The 18,950-nt window shown below is 39.8% G+C and overlaps 1 protein-coding gene across 8 annotated transcripts in view; it reads right to left on the bottom strand.

Annotated features, from left to right (window-relative positions):
• SYBU (syntabulin) overlaps nt 1-18,950 on the bottom strand; it is a 65,971-nt gene that overhangs the window by 12,704 nt on the left and 34,317 nt on the right. Inside the window, exon 1 of one of the 8 annotated variants that reach the window (XM_045560426.1) lies at nt 6,203-6,263. The exons of the other annotated variants lie outside the window; for them this stretch is intronic. The gene's annotated coding sequence lies outside the window, so the exon portion shown is untranslated. Of the gene's footprint in view, nt 1-6,202; nt 6,264-18,950 lie in introns of those variants that run through there. 8 annotated transcript variants of the gene reach the window in all.

Below are 18,950 nucleotides of genomic sequence, written 5' to 3'. Positions count from 1 at the left end.
CCTCAGGCAATGGGAAGAAGCTGGGGAACAGGACAGGTTCCTGAATAAACTAACTATATATTACCATCCCCCCAACAGACTGGGATGAACCATAGGTACAAGATACAGCCAGACTTTGGCCCACTGGTGAACAGAGTCCTCTTTCTGATGGGTTTAATTAGTTTTGCCACAGGGGAAGGTAGGCAATGGCAAGGCAGAATGAGAAAAATCCCTTCCCCGGCTTCCAGGACCTCTTAGGAAGTCCAGCCTCGTCTCGGAAAGAGATCAAGAATGACCCATTAGCCAGATGACAGCAGTGACTCCCAGCTCCCAGCAGAATTCTGGGAAGATTAGGGTGGCAATTTATCAGGACTGAGACCAGCTATTCCTTCTGCACTGAAGAGACTTTGTTTAATGATGTAATGAGCTCCTAGAAGGTCCCGAAACTTAATTAGTTGCCTCTGAGTAATGCACCGGCTAAATAGTAGTATTTTACAATCTCAAGGATTCATGACTGGTAGTGGAATCCAGCAACATGCTGTTCCTGACAGCCTAATTCAACCAGCCTTGTCTGTTAGTAACTTGCCAGGTTGGTTATTAAATGTAAAGGTGGGCAACTTTCATAAACAGATCCTGTGGTTACAGCCACTAGGTTTAAGATATTATTTTCTAATGTGAAATTATTACTCTGAAACACTCAGTTTTCATTCCTTAAAAGACACACAAAAACCAATCAATTATAATTTAACTGCCTGCATAAAACCAGAAATTCTAGAACAGGAACAGATACTTGCTGAAAATCCATTGTTATCTCATGATGCTTTTGATCTGTGGTAATTATGTTCTCTAAACTAAAAGGGCAACTTTGTTCTATATTTTATTGCTACTGGAAATTGACTCAACATATTTGTAGGGACTAAGGTCACTTTGTTCCAGTGCTTTTCTATCTCATCTTCTACACATCTGAAAGAGAGTAGAAGACACATCCAGGGGACCCTGCAGCTATATTCAGGGCTATTTGAATAATATGATAGTGAAAAACGCATGTGCTACTTCACAACTATTTCAGTTTATGATTTTAAAAACTACAAACTATTTTCAATTTAGTTAATGCAGTATAAAATAAATAGTCTTTTTAAGGGATACACAGGAAAGCTAATTTCAATACATTATCTGATACATTCTCTTCATTTACTAAGCAAAATAACTATGACAAAGATTGGAGACCTGAACCCCCACCCCCATTTATCAATTAGTTGGCAACAAAGATATAAAGAAGGAGAGGCACTCTTTATTCATTTCCTTTCAACAGTGTGTGCAACTAAGGTATTGTTGTAGGTACTGTAGTTCAATGTTCTGTTGGGTTACTAAAATCACACCAGAGAGTACTTAACCTAAAAAACAGAACCTGAGTCAGATGGTAGATTCAAAACCTACCTCTACTGCTTACTATTAAATAAACGGAGAACTTCAGGCAAGTTGCTTCATCTCTCAGTGCCTCAGTTTCCCAGTCAGTTAAATGAAGATGATAATCATAGCACATGTCTCATAAGGTTATTGTAAGCAATGAGTGTGTGTGTGTATATATATGGAGAGAGAAAGACAGAAAGCAAGCAAGCAAACACTTAGAAAAATCACTTGACTCATCGTAAGCTCTCAATAAATGTACTCTACATTTCCTTTATAGATAATTTAGAGAATAGCAGTGATAAAGAAGGAAAAATATAGTCTACGATTCTGTCACCAAAAAAGAAATACAGTTAATCTTTTGATATACAACTACTCAGCATTCATACTTAATACATTATTATAAAACCTACTTAGTTTTTCTCTTAATATAGGAGTATCTTAAACATACCACATTTTGTTTTATTAAATCAATGAATATGTAGGCTATTTTCAACTTTTCTATTATTAGAAACAAAGCCTGCTAAGCATCTTTTACATAGAAACTCATATATTAAATATTCCTCATGACAATATAGATCCTATAAGGTAGGGACAATTATCAGTCTCTTTTATGGATGATGCAGAGAGAAGGTAACTGACATTCACAACTAATTGGAAGCAAGACTGGAACCCAGGCCATTTGCCCTCAGGGTCCATGCTCTTAAACTCAAGCTTAACGTTCAATGGATATCCTTGGGCATACAAATTTATATCCTAATCTACTGATCTCCTAAAAGTAGGATACATTCCTAAAAGTAAAATTTTTAAGCCAAAAAATATGCTCAATTTTAAGACATATTCTGTAAAAACTTGGGGATGGCACTAACCTAAGGTAGTTTTTTGTGGCCAAGAAAGTGTTTGCCCTCATCTGCCTGGGTGTAGATACCCAATTAGCAAATCTCTGATGTCACCGGGAATATTCTGACAAAGCGTGGGAAACTATTTGGCCATGAAAAGCTATGCTTAAAAAGCTGAAGGGAATTAAAAAATACACATATCCAAGTCATCCTCATCAACATTGCCTTTGTTCCTCATCAATATTGTCTTCAATTGGCTGCCCTGGTTGGAGAAGTGGGATTCCAGCACTGAACAGAGAGGATGAATTTGATGACCTTTAAGATACCCTGTGATGCCAAACTCTTGGTGGCTATGCATCCTGCAGCAGAAGGATGCATAGCCACTATCAACTATCAAGAAGCTACGCCCAGTGGCCTCCAGAAGTTCTGGTGGATTTTTGTTTGTTAGTATTGCCGAACTCTTTTGAGAGGTGTTACTTTTATTTATGACATTGTGGTAATAAGCATTCTGTGCATGCATGCTAAGGCTGGGGAATTAAAGAAGGAAGGATGGAAACAAAAAGTATTTGTGCCAAAACTGATAACTACACTTATTTTTAAAACACTGCCTGCAATCTGGTCTCTTAGGACGTTATTATTTTTGCCTGCTTTCAGGTTACTGTGGAGTCCTCATACATCAGAACATCACAGACCTCTGAGAACAGAACAATCCTGCCATCTACTAAGCTGCATTAAGCCATTCTAAACCACTGATTTAAGTAATTCCAAACCCTCCTTTATCCTTTATCTCTGTAAAGCTATCAAATTAATTCAGGTTGGCCACCTATATCCTTACCTCAAATAAAGGGAGCAAATTAAAAAAAAGGAAAAAAAATGATTCCCCACCCGTTCATCTCTCAACAGCCCCCCATAGATATACAGATCTTTTATTTAAAGGTCTCAAGGGAGGAGAAAGGAGTCATTTTCACATGGCTGAAGCCAAGCTGTGTTATTAAGGAGCAGCTGGAGCAGTGGACACATGCAATTATAGAAGACACTATTAAAAGAAGCTACTCTAAAGTAGATTCAGTAGAATTGACTCTTAGCTGCAAAGGTTTGGGGGGCCTAGCCAAGAATCTAAGAAACGCTTCACAGTCTAAACAGGGGTTTTGTTTTAGTTTTTGCAAATTACTTCCCTGAAGTCCCAGTAGGTGCTTCTCTCAGAAAGGGAATATTTGATCAAAAGATAAATAAATTGATAAAAGACACATATCCATATAGGTTTTCTTGCATTTCAGGACAGAAGTCTTCTTGAAAAATTCTAAATAAAATTTCTACTTATACAATAATTTCAGAGAAGAGTTATGTTCATTCTGATTGCTATTCAATTGAAGGAGCTGCCATATACCTAAAAACATATATATAAACATCTAAAAGCAAATGAGAAGTTTAAATTTAAAATATTTGGAAAAGAAAAGAAAAATATATTTAGAAGTAAATAATTTGTATTGATTAATATAACTACATAAAAATAAAACTGCTTATGGAAAAATAGCAAACTCAAAGGACACACTAAAAATATTTAGGACATTTGATAAAAAGCTAATCTCCTTAATTTACCAAAAACTCATATAAATTAGAAAAATAATGTTAACAGAAAAATGAGCTGAGGACATATACAAGCAAACGACAGCTAGAGGAAGAAAACAAATGGCTAATAATACATTAAAAGCCACATAATCTCACTTATTAAAACTGTAAATGAAAGCAAGGAGATTTTTTTTCATCTATTAGACTGGCAAAAAAGTTTGATAATATGGGTTCTGTTATGGGTTTGTGAAAACCAGTACGTGAATAGAGCTAGTCAGAGTTAATAGTGAACTGATGCTACATGCATAAAAAAAACTATACTGCTAGAAATTTATCCTGCACATAAGCATCCAAAGAGACAACCTAATTGTCCATCAGTAGTGACTGGGTAAATCAGGTGATACAGCAGCCTAAGTAGAGAATACTCTGCAATCATGAAAAGGATGACATGAATCTGGGTGTGCAGAAGTGAAAAGATCTCAAAGACTTGTTATTAGAAGAAAAAAACAAGAAGAAGAACAGTGGGTGTGGCAAATCTGCTTTTGTGCAAATATATCTTTAAATAGTATGTAACCTGCTATATGCACAGAACCTTTTTCTTGAGGAATAAAAAATATCTGTTAATAGTGATTTCTCTTTGGAATGGGAAAGTGGGAATGTAAAGAGACTCAATTGCATTTTGTTATCTCTCTGATCCATTTAGCTTTTCTAACTATGGGCATATTACCTTATTAAATATATACATATAGAGGGCTGCAGTGACTTATGGACAATTCATTTTTTTCTTTTAAAAATTTAAATATTTTTTAAGAATGATGTTTTTATAATAAAAGTAATCATGCCACATAATGTAGTATCAAGAGGGTTGTGGAGTCGAGATACCTGGGTTTGAATTTGTTGCCCAGGCTAGAGTGCATCGCTGTCATCATAGCTCACTGCAGCCTCCAATGCCTGGGCTCAAGCAATCCTCCTGCCTCAGCCTCCCAAGTAGCTGGGACCACAGGTGCACACCACAACGTCCAGCTAAATTTTTAATTTTTTGTAGAGACAGAGTCTCACTATGTTGCTCAGACTGGTCTTAAATTCCTGGGCTCAAGCAATCCTCCCACCTCGGCCTTCCAAAATACGAGGATTATAGACATGAGCTACAAAGCCCAGCTTGCATTTTTAATAATTATAGTAGCTGATTGTGCAGCAGGTGGTCCAGGAACCATGTTGTGAGGAAGAGAACGCCAAAGATAAAAAGCACCTGGAATTTCTCTCCAAGTCCTATCAAATTCCAAGAGCTTTCTTCAGTGTGAAGTGGACGGTGACTGAACAGAAGCTAAGGGAGACAAGCCACCAAGAAGAAGAAGAATTAATTCAAAGGCAGAGCACACAGGAGAGAAAAATTAACTTACAGGGTGGCCTGTACCTCACAGCTCTCCAGAACACTTTCCAGGCATAAATACATTTTCAGAGAATTGGAGGAGAAGATGGGGATGTACACAAGGCACACAGACTGTTTGAAACTGGGCCAGTTCCAGCCAAACTCATGTAAACAAATGTTGGTTTGCAAAGCTAGTAGGAGACTTAGTAGGGTTGAAGTCCTTGTAATCCTGTTTTAAAAGAGGAGGGGCCATCCAGTGTGCAGATGGGGGTGCCAAACACCATTCAGCAGAGAAGAATATCTCTGTGAGCTCAGAGAATATCTCTGAGCTGTGAGGTCCAGCATATACTACACTTGGGTTATTCCTTTGGCCCTAACCAGCCATCTTTGGTGTGGTCCATTTGTCCATGACAGACATGCTGAACGGTGTCAAAGGAAACACGCACAGGCGCCCATCACCTCCCACACTGAACCGCCTCGGGGAAAGCCCTTTGGCAGGTGGTGGGTTCCGGGAGGAGCCTTCTCCCCCACTGCCTTTCACCAAACAGATCTGGGAAGGACTGCACCCAGAGTGGTCACAAACTTCATCCTAAGTGATTATCTTGGAGGCCCCGTAATAACAGCAGATCCTCCCTTAAGTATTTTCCAGACTCATACACATTCTTTACCTTTAATTTCTTATCAAATTTACTGAACTGGATTTCTCCCCCTTTTAAAAAGCTAGCTGGAACGCCTGCTGCTTCTACTGAAGGAGAAGTGTTTATCTCGTGTTAACCAAAAGGAGACGCCCGCCCTCCTGTCTGGCAGGAAAACCTAACTCAGGAAAAAGCAGCACAACTGGTGGCCATGGGGATGGAGCAGGGGTGTCATTGTGGGGGAAGTTCCCGAGGGAGGACAGAGGTGTTGAAGGGGTAGGAGACAAGCCTGGAGACTGAGACTCCAGGAACGCTGGAAAGTCAGGGCAGAGCGAGGATTTACGTCTGTGACTTTAGGTCCAGAATATAAGGGAGAAGGAAAGGTAGGAATTTTTGTGAGTTACCTCATTCTCCAATCTTCTTTACCTCAGTGAGGTGGCGCTGTCTTCTTGCAATTCTAGACCATGAATGGAACAAAGCATCCCCTCGCTGGGAAAGAGATGACATAATTTACACCTCACTGCCATGTCATCCCATAAGGCTCTAAAATAATGTGTCTTCTTTAAAACTTCACTTTTATATTAACATTTAAATATGGCATTTCTTAACACATTGACAGCCACGCTAGAAAAAAACTTTTTCCCCCTTGGGGCCACAGTGTTTTATTACAAAAATAGAAAAAAAAATCTTCAAAAACAAAACAATCCTTTCTAATTTAATGAAAAATCTGTTATTGACTTCTATTCATTTAATCCACGTTTTTAGAATTAAATTGTCAATATTAATTGTAACAATAAGAACTTCAACAAGTAAGATTTTCATGAACCAACTGCAGGGTTTTGCCCAGGGGGCTGCCCAGCACGTAACATGTATGCCACAGCATGGCAGCTGAGTTGCCTATGCACCACGGGGCTCCCAAGGTAAAGGCCCCGGGCTCAAACCTAGTGTGAGTTAAATACAACTCACAGGGCAGTTGATGTGTTAATTGGCTTTAAAACTTAACAGCCTTGACTGCCTCCTCAACCTTTGTCCAAACCGTGAGACAGCCTCCAAGGCGCACCATCATCTGCTGTGACTCACAGGTCCCTGCCCGGCCTGGGCAGCAGCACTGGGAGCCTCACAGCCCATAAGCCACATGAAGTCACGTGTCCTCTCCCAGCTGGCTCACTCCCTTGACCTTCTCGGCAGCACGTTCCTCCACCTTCACTCCATTTAAACAGAGCAGAGTTCTGTCACTGGACTCGGCCATGCTCCACATCCAATGTCCTGATGTCCCTTTACCTGGTCCATTAATGAAGGACCTCCTCTCTCTCACTTGCAATTTCGATCTCCATGAAGTTGTTTCTCTTTGCTTTCTCTGAGGTGATATGGTTTAGTAGCCTCAGTTACTAGCTGAGCGAACTTGGGAAAGGAACTTAACTTCTCTGTGCCTCACTTTCTTCTATGGAAGGGGAATAATAATATATATTTCATAGAGCTGTGGTAAGGAGTATGTAATATATATAAAACATATAAATATAGTGCAAGCACTCTACATACTTTAAAATGTCACTATTATTTTTATTTTTCTTCTTCTTATGGTCACCCTTTTAGAATTACACCCGGGACCCAATACATTAAAAGCCAAAATCAGGGAGAAGAACTTGGAGTAGGGACTAGGGATGAGATGAAGCTGTCATATGGGGTATGAGAGAGGATTCAAAACACACAGAAGACGGTTCTGGCAGAGGGTGGCAAAGATCCTTCCTACTCCCTTTTGATTACAAATCAATGAGTAAATCCTCAGACTTTGGCTGTATTGACTGAACTCTCCAATTTCACAAGAAGGCTGACAGCACACTAAAAACCAAGGAGCCAATTATCAGACCCTTTTTGTAGGGCCTGTGGATCACGAATAACACCCAGTGGGAGCCAGTACCTCCACATTAGGTCCTATTTGTGTGATCCACAGCTCTATGCACACCTAGAAAATGTCAGGTTGAGACCCTGATCCTGCCTTCAGAAAGAGGCACATGTCTTAGGAGGGACATCAGTTAGGCGTTAAAAAAGGTCAACAAAGGGGAAGATTATTTCCTGCTGGAAGGATTAAGACCTCCTGGAGGAGGCAGGGGGAGACTGGCTAGCTTTTGAAACCATTCACGACTGTTTAGGACTGTAGCATGCAGGGCTGTGGAGAGAGGCATCTGGGGTGAAGGAAACAGCGTGTGGACACAGTACCACTGGAGGAATTAGACGCAATGCCAGGGAATGAGGCTACAAAGCCACCTTGGAGGCAGGTGAGTTTAAAACCCTTCTAAGGCACAGGCCCCAACATTTGTGACTGGTAAAGTTAAGAGTTGCTCATACTGGACATATAGGTCTTTTTTATTTTCTTAAATTCCTAGCTTGCTATGTAAACATATTACCTTTCTCAGAGAGGTGGATATCAAAGAAAAGGAAACACACGTTTTTCCTACCCCTGTGAGACTACAGCCACAATTCTGTCTGAAGTGACTCCTCTGACAACCCCTAATGGTCTCCTGACACCCTCCCTTGGTGGTGTCCATTTATAAGCTGGACCAACTGACATGAGAGAGGGCAGAAAGTGGCAGGCAGAGAGTGCTGTATGAAAACTAAGCATGGGAACTATTTTTCTGTAGAAGAATGACATTTCATTATTTTTCCAGTGACCCAGAAAGCTATTTTCTCAATTTCCTTTTTTTCTTTTTTTAAATTGAGTCTCAGATGCATAGAAATGGATTAATATAATTCTTGGTTCTTGAGGTACTCTCCTCATTGATCTATGCAAGACTATATGTATTTCTTTATTGACTGCTCTATTTAGTGTGATATACCTTTTGTTTATTTATGTTTAGTATTATAATTAATGAAGAAACCACTGCCCATGACAAAAATGAGAATGCTGACACTAACTTACATCTACCTCTGTGGTCCTTCCTCTTCTAATCCTTTGTTCACCATTTCCTTGCTTTTATCACATCTGTATGGTGAACAAAGCAGAATGTTTGGCTTTCCAAAAATTTCCTAAAAAGCAGAATTTTTGATTTTCTGTTTTATTTACCTTTTTAGAATAAATAGGTTATCATGATATATATAAGCTTTTGGGACAATTTTCACTCTACATTATATTACTAAAATTCTCCATATGGTGTAGTGCATTCATTTGGCTGCTATGAAATATTCCAGTGTGTAATTTATACCATAATTTATTTCTTTATTCTAATGATAAGAAAATGAATTGAATTTATTCCAGTTACTTATTTAGCTAGATTTTACATTCTGTTAAACATTTATTTGCATTTCAAGAGGCACAAGTATCCCTAAGGAAAAAAATCAAGAGAAAAATAGTAATATATTTCACAGACAAAAATAAATGCCCTGTGGATCATGTGTCCTTACAGATTTGTTTGTATACCCCTTTCCCTCTCATTACCGGGAACCAAGAGTTAAAAGTAAAACTAGAATCTCTGCTTTACCTTATCCAAATTTTAGGGTCCAACATGCCTAAGGTGACCCTTTCTTTGTCTTACTGTAGTTCTGACCCTGAGTAGCCCTAAAAGATCAGGAATTACCTGATGCCCACTTGGGCTTGGCTTAGGTCACTCCATGACGCTGTCCCTTAACCCTGACAAGGAGATGAGCCCATGAACATGAGAAGCTGACCCAGGGTTACTAGATTAAGTATACACCCTCACGGAAGGAGAAAACACTTATCTCAGCATAGGGAAGAAGAGAGATAGGTGGAGGCTTCCTTGAAAGTATGTGCTGATATTTAATGCAGCTCACAACTTGTCCCTAGTTCCAAGGCCAAACACCGTGTTTGAGTCACAAGTGAGAAAAATATCTTCTAAACCAGCCTCCACTGTTTTGGAGAAGGAGAAGCCACTTCTGTGTAAAAGTCTTTATATTAGAAAGCAACTGCCCTGCTTTAGAAATGTCAAAGCCAAAGTAAAGATTTCTGTCTTTTGAGTTTCATCTAAATGTCTACATGTTATAGGTTATAATTTGTCACTTTGAAATGTCCTTGTGAAGTTAAATAACTTGGTTTGTGCAGCAGGCCAGATAATTCTGGGATAGATTTTAAACCATCCTCAGTGAATAAAAAACATGTCCCCAGCTGATGCTGACGGTGCCAGTTTGGGAGCACACTTTGAGAACCACTCTCTTAGAGGAATGAGAGATGAATACTGACTTCAGGAACAGAGAGGACATTTTCTAAGGTTAACTAACTTACACAGGTAGGGGCACGACCCAGTAATGTGGGTTTTAATAAGCCTTCCAGGTATATGAACGCTAAAGCTTGAGAACCACTGCCCTGAGACACCTGTGCCTGACATCCCACACAGCAGCTACCTGAATGGCTGCACCTGAGACAGTGAGAGCAGCCTGCTTGACTGCAATGTAAAATACAGATATACACTGTAGTATGTGTTTTGGGAACCATTTTTCCATATTTCACATCAAAAATAAGTAAACTGCTTAACTGTCATAATACTGAGTGGTACTAACCACGCTTCATGTAATTGACAATACGTATTTAACACCTGTAGTTAAGAGCAGTTTCTAGCATCAGCTGGTCCAGGGTTCAAATATCTGTTCTTTCAATCAATGACAGTGTGACCTCAGGCCAGCGCTTACCCTCTTTATGCCTCAGTTTCCTTACTCTAAGAAGGGATAAAAAGAATGCCTATTGCCCAGAACTGTTGTGTAAATTCAATGTCATAATGTAGACTACAAGTGTACAATAAATACTCATTATTTGCATACTTATCCAAGTGTTTTGTATGTATGCTGCTAAACGCTAAGTTTCTCTTAGAATTTTTGCATATGGGCCCACAGACTATTTTTTTAAAGTAGTGTGACTTAAATAAGAAGGAAAAGTGTTCATTAAATGACTAAAAACTGTGACACAAGTGATGTTTATTACAGAGGCGCTATGTTCACACGCTGTTCAGAGTGCTTCACGTGGGTTCTCATTTAATCCTCACACATCGAGCCTATGAAAGGTACAATTATTATTCCATTTCACAGATGATTAGACAACAGGTAACTTGCTCAAGGTCACATAGTAAATGGTAAAGCTGGGCTCTGAAATACCTCAATAATAAATCAGTCAAAATAGGCCTTAAACACTAAGAAAGCACACCTGCATGGAACTTGAAGAGTTGGGGAAATTTTTTTATTTTCCCCTAGACGTGTGTGTTTGCTTGACCTTGCAAAGGGCATGCTGAAACCCTTGAAAATACATTTGTAAACAATCTGCAGCAGGGGGTCTTAGCAGGATCATCACCACTCTGCTCTGTGTCCCTCACCGGAGAGCAATTAGTGAGCACAGGCCACGCCAGCAAGGAGAGGCTGCTCCTGCACAGTAACCCTGGAGGCTGCGCCATTCACCTACTTTCAACAAAGATAAAGGACTGAATCTTCATTCTTAAGCAAGAAGTTAACATAAATGTACTTAAAAGAAGTATTGCCATTGTAAACATCAAATTGATAGGGTTTTTTCACAGTGTGGTCTGAGGACCATACTGCACCAATAGTCCAGTATACCTGGACTATTTGTTAAAAATACAGATTCTTGACTCAGACTCCAGATCTACTGAATAAAATTTCTTGAAGTCAGTCCCATAATCCATATTTTTACAAATTGCCCAGGTGATCTTTTATGTAAAGTTGTGAAACCACTACAATAAAATAAATGGTTCCTATTTTCAAATCTGTTTAGTAACTCCGTGATCTGTCTATTCTTTCCCATCCTGAATGCTCCACCTGAGGCCGTCATCGTTTCTCGCCAGGAATTACCGAAACAGCCTCACACTGTGCTCAGCTGCTCGCTGTGGCCCTGAGCACTGTGCCTTCACACTGCTCCGGAGCATAAATCTCATTAGGTGATTCCTTTGTTGAAACCCTTCAATGACATCCTGGGCCCATAAGATAAAGTCCAAACTCCTTAGCACGATTTACAAGCCCTTCCTAATCTCTCCAGCCCGCCCCCTGCCATGCCCGCCCCCCACAGTGGAACCACTCACTATTTCCTGAAGGTGGCACCATAGACACTAGACTCACAGTTTTCACTCATGCTGACCCTTCTACCTGGATTATTTTCCTGTCCTCTGGCCTGGCTAACTACCTGTTCTTCAGGTCTCAGTTTGGCCTTGACCTTTAACCTTGACTTCCTGCAGCAAAGGGTTAGGTGGCCCTCTTTTATAGTCTCACCCCACCCAGAATTTAACAAGCATTTATTACATTGCAATGAAATTGCCTGTTTGCTTTAACATATTTTCCAGTGAGCTTATCAGCTCCTTAAGGGTGTGTTCATCATTGTATACAGTGTCTAGTGCAGGATTGAACACATAGTAGGTGGTGTTGCCTTGAAAGATTTCACAGCATTAAAGGTTCCTCCACCCTTGGCATTCAGCTATGGCTCCTGGAAGGGGTCTGGACCAAGTTACCTTCCTCTTTCTCCTACTTTGCCCTTTAGGTTGGATTGACAGGTTGGTGTTATTTACAACTAGAACCAAAATATTCCCTCCAGTCTTACTTCCATCCCACATGCCCAAATTTCTTAAAACTCACAATTTCAGCTCCAGATACTAGCACCCAAAAACCATGCAGACTGGGAAGATCTCTGCCTTGTTCATCACTGTATCCCCAGAGCCAAGCACAGTGGCTGGTATATGGTAGACGCAGAAGAATATTTAATGAATGAGAGAAGAAAGTTATTGAAAGAACTTACAGATACAATTGTAGAAACAGTATCACTAATTTTTGAGAAATTACAAAGGAAGAGAGGTAGCAGGTTGAAAATGGGCAAAGAGTATGCACATCATTAATGCGGAGAAAAGGTAATTCTGAAAAGCACAAACTGCTAAGTTTGTGTTGATCTCCAGTAAAATTATAGAAAAGGTTCCTTAAAAATAAGGCGAGAAGGAGCCAGAAAGAGTTCACTGAGAACCAGATATGAAAAACAATTCTCACTTCCTTTTCTGACAGTTACGATTGCCACATAATTCACATATCTGGAGTTCAGCAGACATTTAGTGTAAACATTTAGGATACTCTTATGAACAAGGTTGACATGTGTGCACTGGGTGATAGCATAGTTCAGTACCCCAGGGATGTTGACAAATGGACTGCCTGTCACCCTCCAGGGAATCTCTAGTAACCCGTCACCTGGCTCTGTCCTCACCCTTATCCTATTTAACATGCTTTATTAATGACATGAATGAAAACCTGGACTGCAGGGTGTTGATGGCAGACTCCTGATTACACAAACCTTGAAGGGATAACTAATACAAACAAATGACAGAGTCAGATAATAATGCCACTAGCCACTGTGTACTCAGAGCCTACTCTGTCAAGAACTCTCCATCTGCTATTTCCTTTAATCCTTCCTCCCAAAGACATACAGGATAAAGACAAGGAAACTGAAGGTCTGAGTGGTGATGAGGTTTGCCCCGAGTCACAGAGCTAGCAAAGAGCAGAGCTGGCTAGTCTGACTCTACCCTGCTTGATAGCTCATGATCAGAATTCACAAAGATCTAAGAACCAGAAACCAAGATGACAGCATTTAATTTAGACCATTTCAAATATGTGTTGAGTTTTTCACCTCCTAAGGCACTGGATGGGGGTGGGGGAGACATGGAGAAATGGTTTCATTGTTTAAGACCCTTCCAAGAGGAGGAGGACACAAGGCAGACAGAACATCACGAAGGGCACTCAGGCAACACAGAGGAGGATGGAATCCTCTTAGTTGGGTGAGGGTAAGAGGGCAGGGAAATATGTCATGGAAGAGATGCCACTTGAGATGGCCCTGGAACATCAGGGAGGCTATGAACACGTGTTGGGGGTGCGGAAGGGACCTGACCTTAGGCAAAAAGCACAGATGAACTAATACATGGAGGAAGAAAAACACAAGGCAGGTCTACTATATACTGAATCCCTTGTTTGGAGTATAGCAATCAGATGAGAAAATGTTGCCAAAGAAGGTGAGTTGCAGCCAAAGAGTTGAAAAACATGAAAGCTATTCTACGGGCAGGAGGGAACCATGATATTTTGAAGGCAAGAGGGAGCTGTGACAAGGTTTGAATGGGGTGGTAACAGGAACAGAATGATGTTTTATGAAGACACTGTGATAGCAATTTCTGGAGGAGAGACTGGAGGGCAATTCAAGTGACTATCATGATTTAGAGATGGGTTACATGGTAAGGGGGAAAGAGCTCTGAAGGAGAAGTCCCTTTCCGTATAGCTCTTAGGTTCAAAAATTAACTGTATAGGTTCCAAATCGGTTAAAGCTCCAGGGCAACAAAAGGATTTAAAACAAGTAAAGCACAAAGTAAGTTAAATATTAAGAAACACCTTTATCTTATGCTTCACACTTGACTGCGCTGCTACCCACGTAAAAGAACAATCAAATGGAGATATGGATGTTTTCTGCACAACCAAAGAGCAGAAAAGCAAACAAAAGAGAATTATCTCAACCAAATGAAAAGAAAAAAATGTCTTTCATATTGCCTGAAGAATTTGTGGAATATTGAATAACCTGATTAGAATGGATTGAGATCTAAGCTTTAAGATCCACGCTAGATTTACCCCTGTGTAATCTTTAATACAAAATTTTTTATAAGCACAAATGTTAATAAAATAAAACAAACAAGTTGTATAAATTCTGGCAATGTCTGGCATCTGTACAGAGTATGAGAACAAAAGCAAATGGCCTAGTGGAGTTTGTTTTCATTCTGCCACATGTTCAAGGAACTAAAGTGAGAAAGGGAAAGACAATATAATGGAGTCACATGGAAATATTTCCAGAAGTCCTGGCAGCACCACAGAGAAGTTTCTGGATCAGAGGATGGGCTCAGAGGAAAGCAGGTGGACCAGCGCCTGCACTCCTGTCCTGGGAGCCCAGCACCTGCCCCGGGAGGAGGCACGCACCTGGGACGCCTCACTCCCACTTCCAGCTTCCTTGTAGAGCTGGGGTGCAAGTGAGGAGAGGCAAGGTGTTCATCCCCAGCAGCAAGCCCCGGCATTTTACTCACGCCATGGTCTGTCAGCTGAAAATTGTTCCAACTCTCAAGCTTCTGAACAAAATGTTTTTGAATGCCACCCCCTCCTCCTTCCTTCCAAAAAAGTTTTCTACTAGTCCTGGTGTGCTTTATAACACTTAAAAAAAAATGCAGCATACTCACGATTAGACTGTGCTCCGCACACAAATTACGCTCTGCATTTCTGTGGGCTCATTTAATGGAACTGTCCCCAGGATCTCACCCTCAGTGACATCTGGCACAAAGTGTGTGTTCCCAGGCCAACCCTTCACTTGCCCAGCTACTTTGCCCCACCCCTCCACACAATTTAACTTTTAAATTCAAGTGTACTCAATGTTCTCTACTTTCTACACCCCTCTCCCCACACTCCCACAATGTTCTCTGAAAAACCAAAATGGAATGGAAAAGCAAAACAGCATTACAAAAAAATCAAGGCCACTCTCCTGAGGACCACTCAGGAGTGTCTGCATGGCAGTAAAGAGAAGAGAATAAGCAGGCTTTGGAAAGGGCAGTTTAAAAATGCCCCCAAAGAATGAAATCCTATGTAGCTAATTTCTGTACCCTACATTTACAAGCACCCTGACAAAACTAACAAGGCTCAAAAGGAACAAGCTTGATAAAGTTGAGTTTCAATACCACCTTGCCATGTAGAACCACAAAAATGTCTTCCGGGCTCTGTCACAAATATCTATTGAGGCCCTACTAAGTTCCAGGTACTGTGCTAATGATGAAGAACACAAAGGCAAAGAAAACATGGCTGCAGGACTTTAAAAATTTACCCTTGTGTTTCAATATATTTTAAGGGACACATATCTAAGGTGGTAAAATTACTTTTAAAGTGCAAGGAAATGATAAAACACACATTTCAGTACAGTGTACCCCAGGGGAGGCAGAGAATGGGATCTGGGAGGAGCACGCAGGCAGCTTCAGTGGTAATTCTTAAAGTGCGAGGTGCGATCACAATGTTGGCTTTATTATGCTACCTAGCTTGCATATACGTCATATACATTCTTCTTATGCATTACATTATATGTAATATTTAAAAAGAAATAAGGGAAGTGGCAAAAAAATTTAAAACAAAAGATAATAAAATGATTATAAGAAAGAAAGAGAGGAAGAAAGAAAATATGGTCCTAGTCCTAGGGAGGTCCATACCCTAGCAAAGAGCCATCTAAAAAATAATTATTAAATATAACATGGTGACCATAATTATAAAAATTTTTTTTTTAAGAAAACATCTCTAAGGCCATACGTAGTACTTAAGTTAATAACAGTTGCATGTAACATTCAAGTCTCCTCCCGGTCTGAGTTACATTTATTTACATGGTCCTCTGGGCTATTATGAGACCCTGTACTTTCCCCAGAAACATATTACAATATGTGGGGATCCCCTAACTTACAGTTGTATCCCACTACCTGTCACTGCTTAGCATATCAATAAACATTTGTTGAAAAAACAAATGAGTAGCATTACTGGGTTCTGTTCTGTTAAATGGTGGCTGAGACTGATGAGAAAAGGAAGGGTGGAAATGCTAAATTGGAGAATCCTATCCAAAATTCAAGAATGACCCAGTTTTGCATGGGCAAAACCTCTTTACTGTCCCTGGTTCTCTGGGCTTGGCAGTACAAGAGGCGCAATCTGCAGATCCTAAACCATCGCTCTGTTTGCACTAGTGCTTCTACGTCTGTGGCTTGGATCTTTCACTTCTTCCACTAACTTTGAGGGGAAAGCATGGGATGTCAGGCAGTACGCCAGTATCAGGTTCAGGCATAGCCTCCATCTCTCGAGAACAGTCAAGCCCGCCAGTAGTCTCAGTAAGAAATCAGATCTTCTTGGCAGAGGTTTGCAGAGCCTGCCTATCTCAGCCTCAGAGGTGAGTACAAGAAGCCAAAGATGCAGGAAGATCCAGTTTCCCCGAATAATGTTGCTACTACACAAGACAAGCAAGTATCCCCTCCTCTGAAATGGCCCCACAAACTCCCCTAATGAAAAAGGCTGCAACAAATAGAACTGTCAACTGAGATCTCAAAAAGCTCCCCAGATATGACCCACAAATCATGACAGCAGCACCAAGTACCTAACAAATACTTGACAAATTGTGCACCATCACAGCATGCACATGCATGACCAATGGCAATGGGAAAGAAAGTAGGGCATTATTTTGGTCACAGCCTAGAAGAATATAAGTAAAAGGTCACCCATGCTGGTGGGGACGTTGCTCAGGATCTAATTTTTGCCCTGAAACCTTACAATAGAAGGCTTATTCTAGCTAGGTCATTTGAGTGAAACTACATCTCAAATTATGTTTAGCAAAATAAATTCAGCATGTATGGACATACATTGATTCCAAGTTCCCAACCTCTCGAGGTTTTTAAAACCACATCCTACAAATGTCCCCCTTTTCCCATTCAAGTGAGTTGGTATCATCCTTGTTGCACATGCCACCTTCTTTCCAGGGAAAACAGATGGAAAGAAGAGAATGTGCCAAAAAGAAGTGGAAATTAAAGTGACATTAAAATAAAAATAAAGCTGCAAAACATAATCTGGGTCAACTCTTCATGCATTTTAAAATAAGCACCAGTAGGCCCTGCACATATGGCATTGGTTTTATATAATTTTTTTTGGCTCAGATGTCATACAGGATTAGTGCAAAAGGAAAATTCCCAGCATGGGGCCTATTTTTATACAGATTAATCAATCATTTCCCATCTCCTCCTTTCCCATCATTCCCCAAACTTTCAACTTAATGAAAATTGTTCTTTTTTCAAAGTAAGTCATTTACCGCACTCTGAATGGAAATCCTTTTGGGAAAGGAAGTGAACTTAATATTTGAATCCAGATTTTCATTGTCACATTTTAAATTCAAGTTCTAAGTACTAACTAGACTTATGCTATGGCCTAGCATTTTTTATCATATATATCCATTGTGTTAGTAGCAACAAAATTAATTGGCAAACATTTTATTATGTATATGTATATAGCCATTTAGCAAAACATAAAACCACACGTTTGAAAAGAAAAAAAACCTACTACATATTTCACTCCTTGTTAGCTACATTCTCATGTACATTAAATCCCATAATTCCAAAAACAAAAAAAAAATCCCATAATTCCTACCAAAATGCCAAGCACATGGTAGGTTCTTAGTAAGTATTTGACAAGAAATTTGATAGACTGAATGGAATCGAACCAAAGAATTGCTCAAGCTGCTAGCTAATGCCTGTCCTGACTACTGGGTATTAAAAATGATGACGATGATACTTACAGTAATCATAATAGCAGCTAGTATTTCTTGTATGCCACGTGCTATTGATTTTGTCATTGCATTTTCAAAGCAGCCTTACATGATAGGTACTCCTATTACAGCCACCATACAGATGAGAGAATGGTTTGACAGCGGAGATTTGGATATTTTGAGGTTGACCAAAAAATCCCACACTATGATGGGTTTTCAGAAATAGGCAGAGGAATTCATCGCAGACACATTGAGGAAGAGATATGGGGGCTTGTACTATTAAATACAATAAAAAATTTAGGGGAAAGTGTCATCGGCATAGTTTTCAGGTCACCAAGATTATGATCTCTACAGAATTTATCACACACCCATTTTTGTCTGCTGCTCCATCTACTGACAGAAATTATATTTATAAAATATTAAGGCAATGACCTAAAGCTTGAACCCAGTGACAAAGTCAAGGACAGAGTAGTGCTCAGTATGTTCCCACACACAAAAGGTGGTACCTTTTCACCATTTGGGGCAATTAAAATTGACCATGACTAACCATTGGAAAAGATGACATCAAAACAGTTTGTCCTTTGCCTGAATAGTCGTGAATACAGAAAATAAATTTACAATCTAGCATAACACTCTGTGCTCACTCTTTCATATGATTAAAAATGAATCTCTCTTATATCAATAGAGTATTTTGATTTTTGGTTATAGTTGCTAGATGCCAGCTTTCTACAAGATTCTAAGCCTAAAAATCTTAATTTTATATAATTTTAAAGTTATTGAACTAGAGTTGGAATTATCATATGCATAGTCTTTTGTTTCTACTAATTAATTTTAACACCATAGGCATTAATCATTTGCCTAGCAGAGGAAAA

The sequence above is a fragment of the Lemur catta genome, chromosome 9, assembly GCF_020740605.2.
Source record: "Lemur catta isolate mLemCat1 chromosome 9, mLemCat1.pri, whole genome shotgun sequence".
NCBI lineage: Eukaryota > Metazoa > Chordata > Mammalia > Primates > Lemuridae > Lemur > Lemur catta.
The sequence above is the reverse complement of the archived record's forward strand: the minus strand, read 5'-3'. Positions and strand labels throughout refer to the sequence as shown.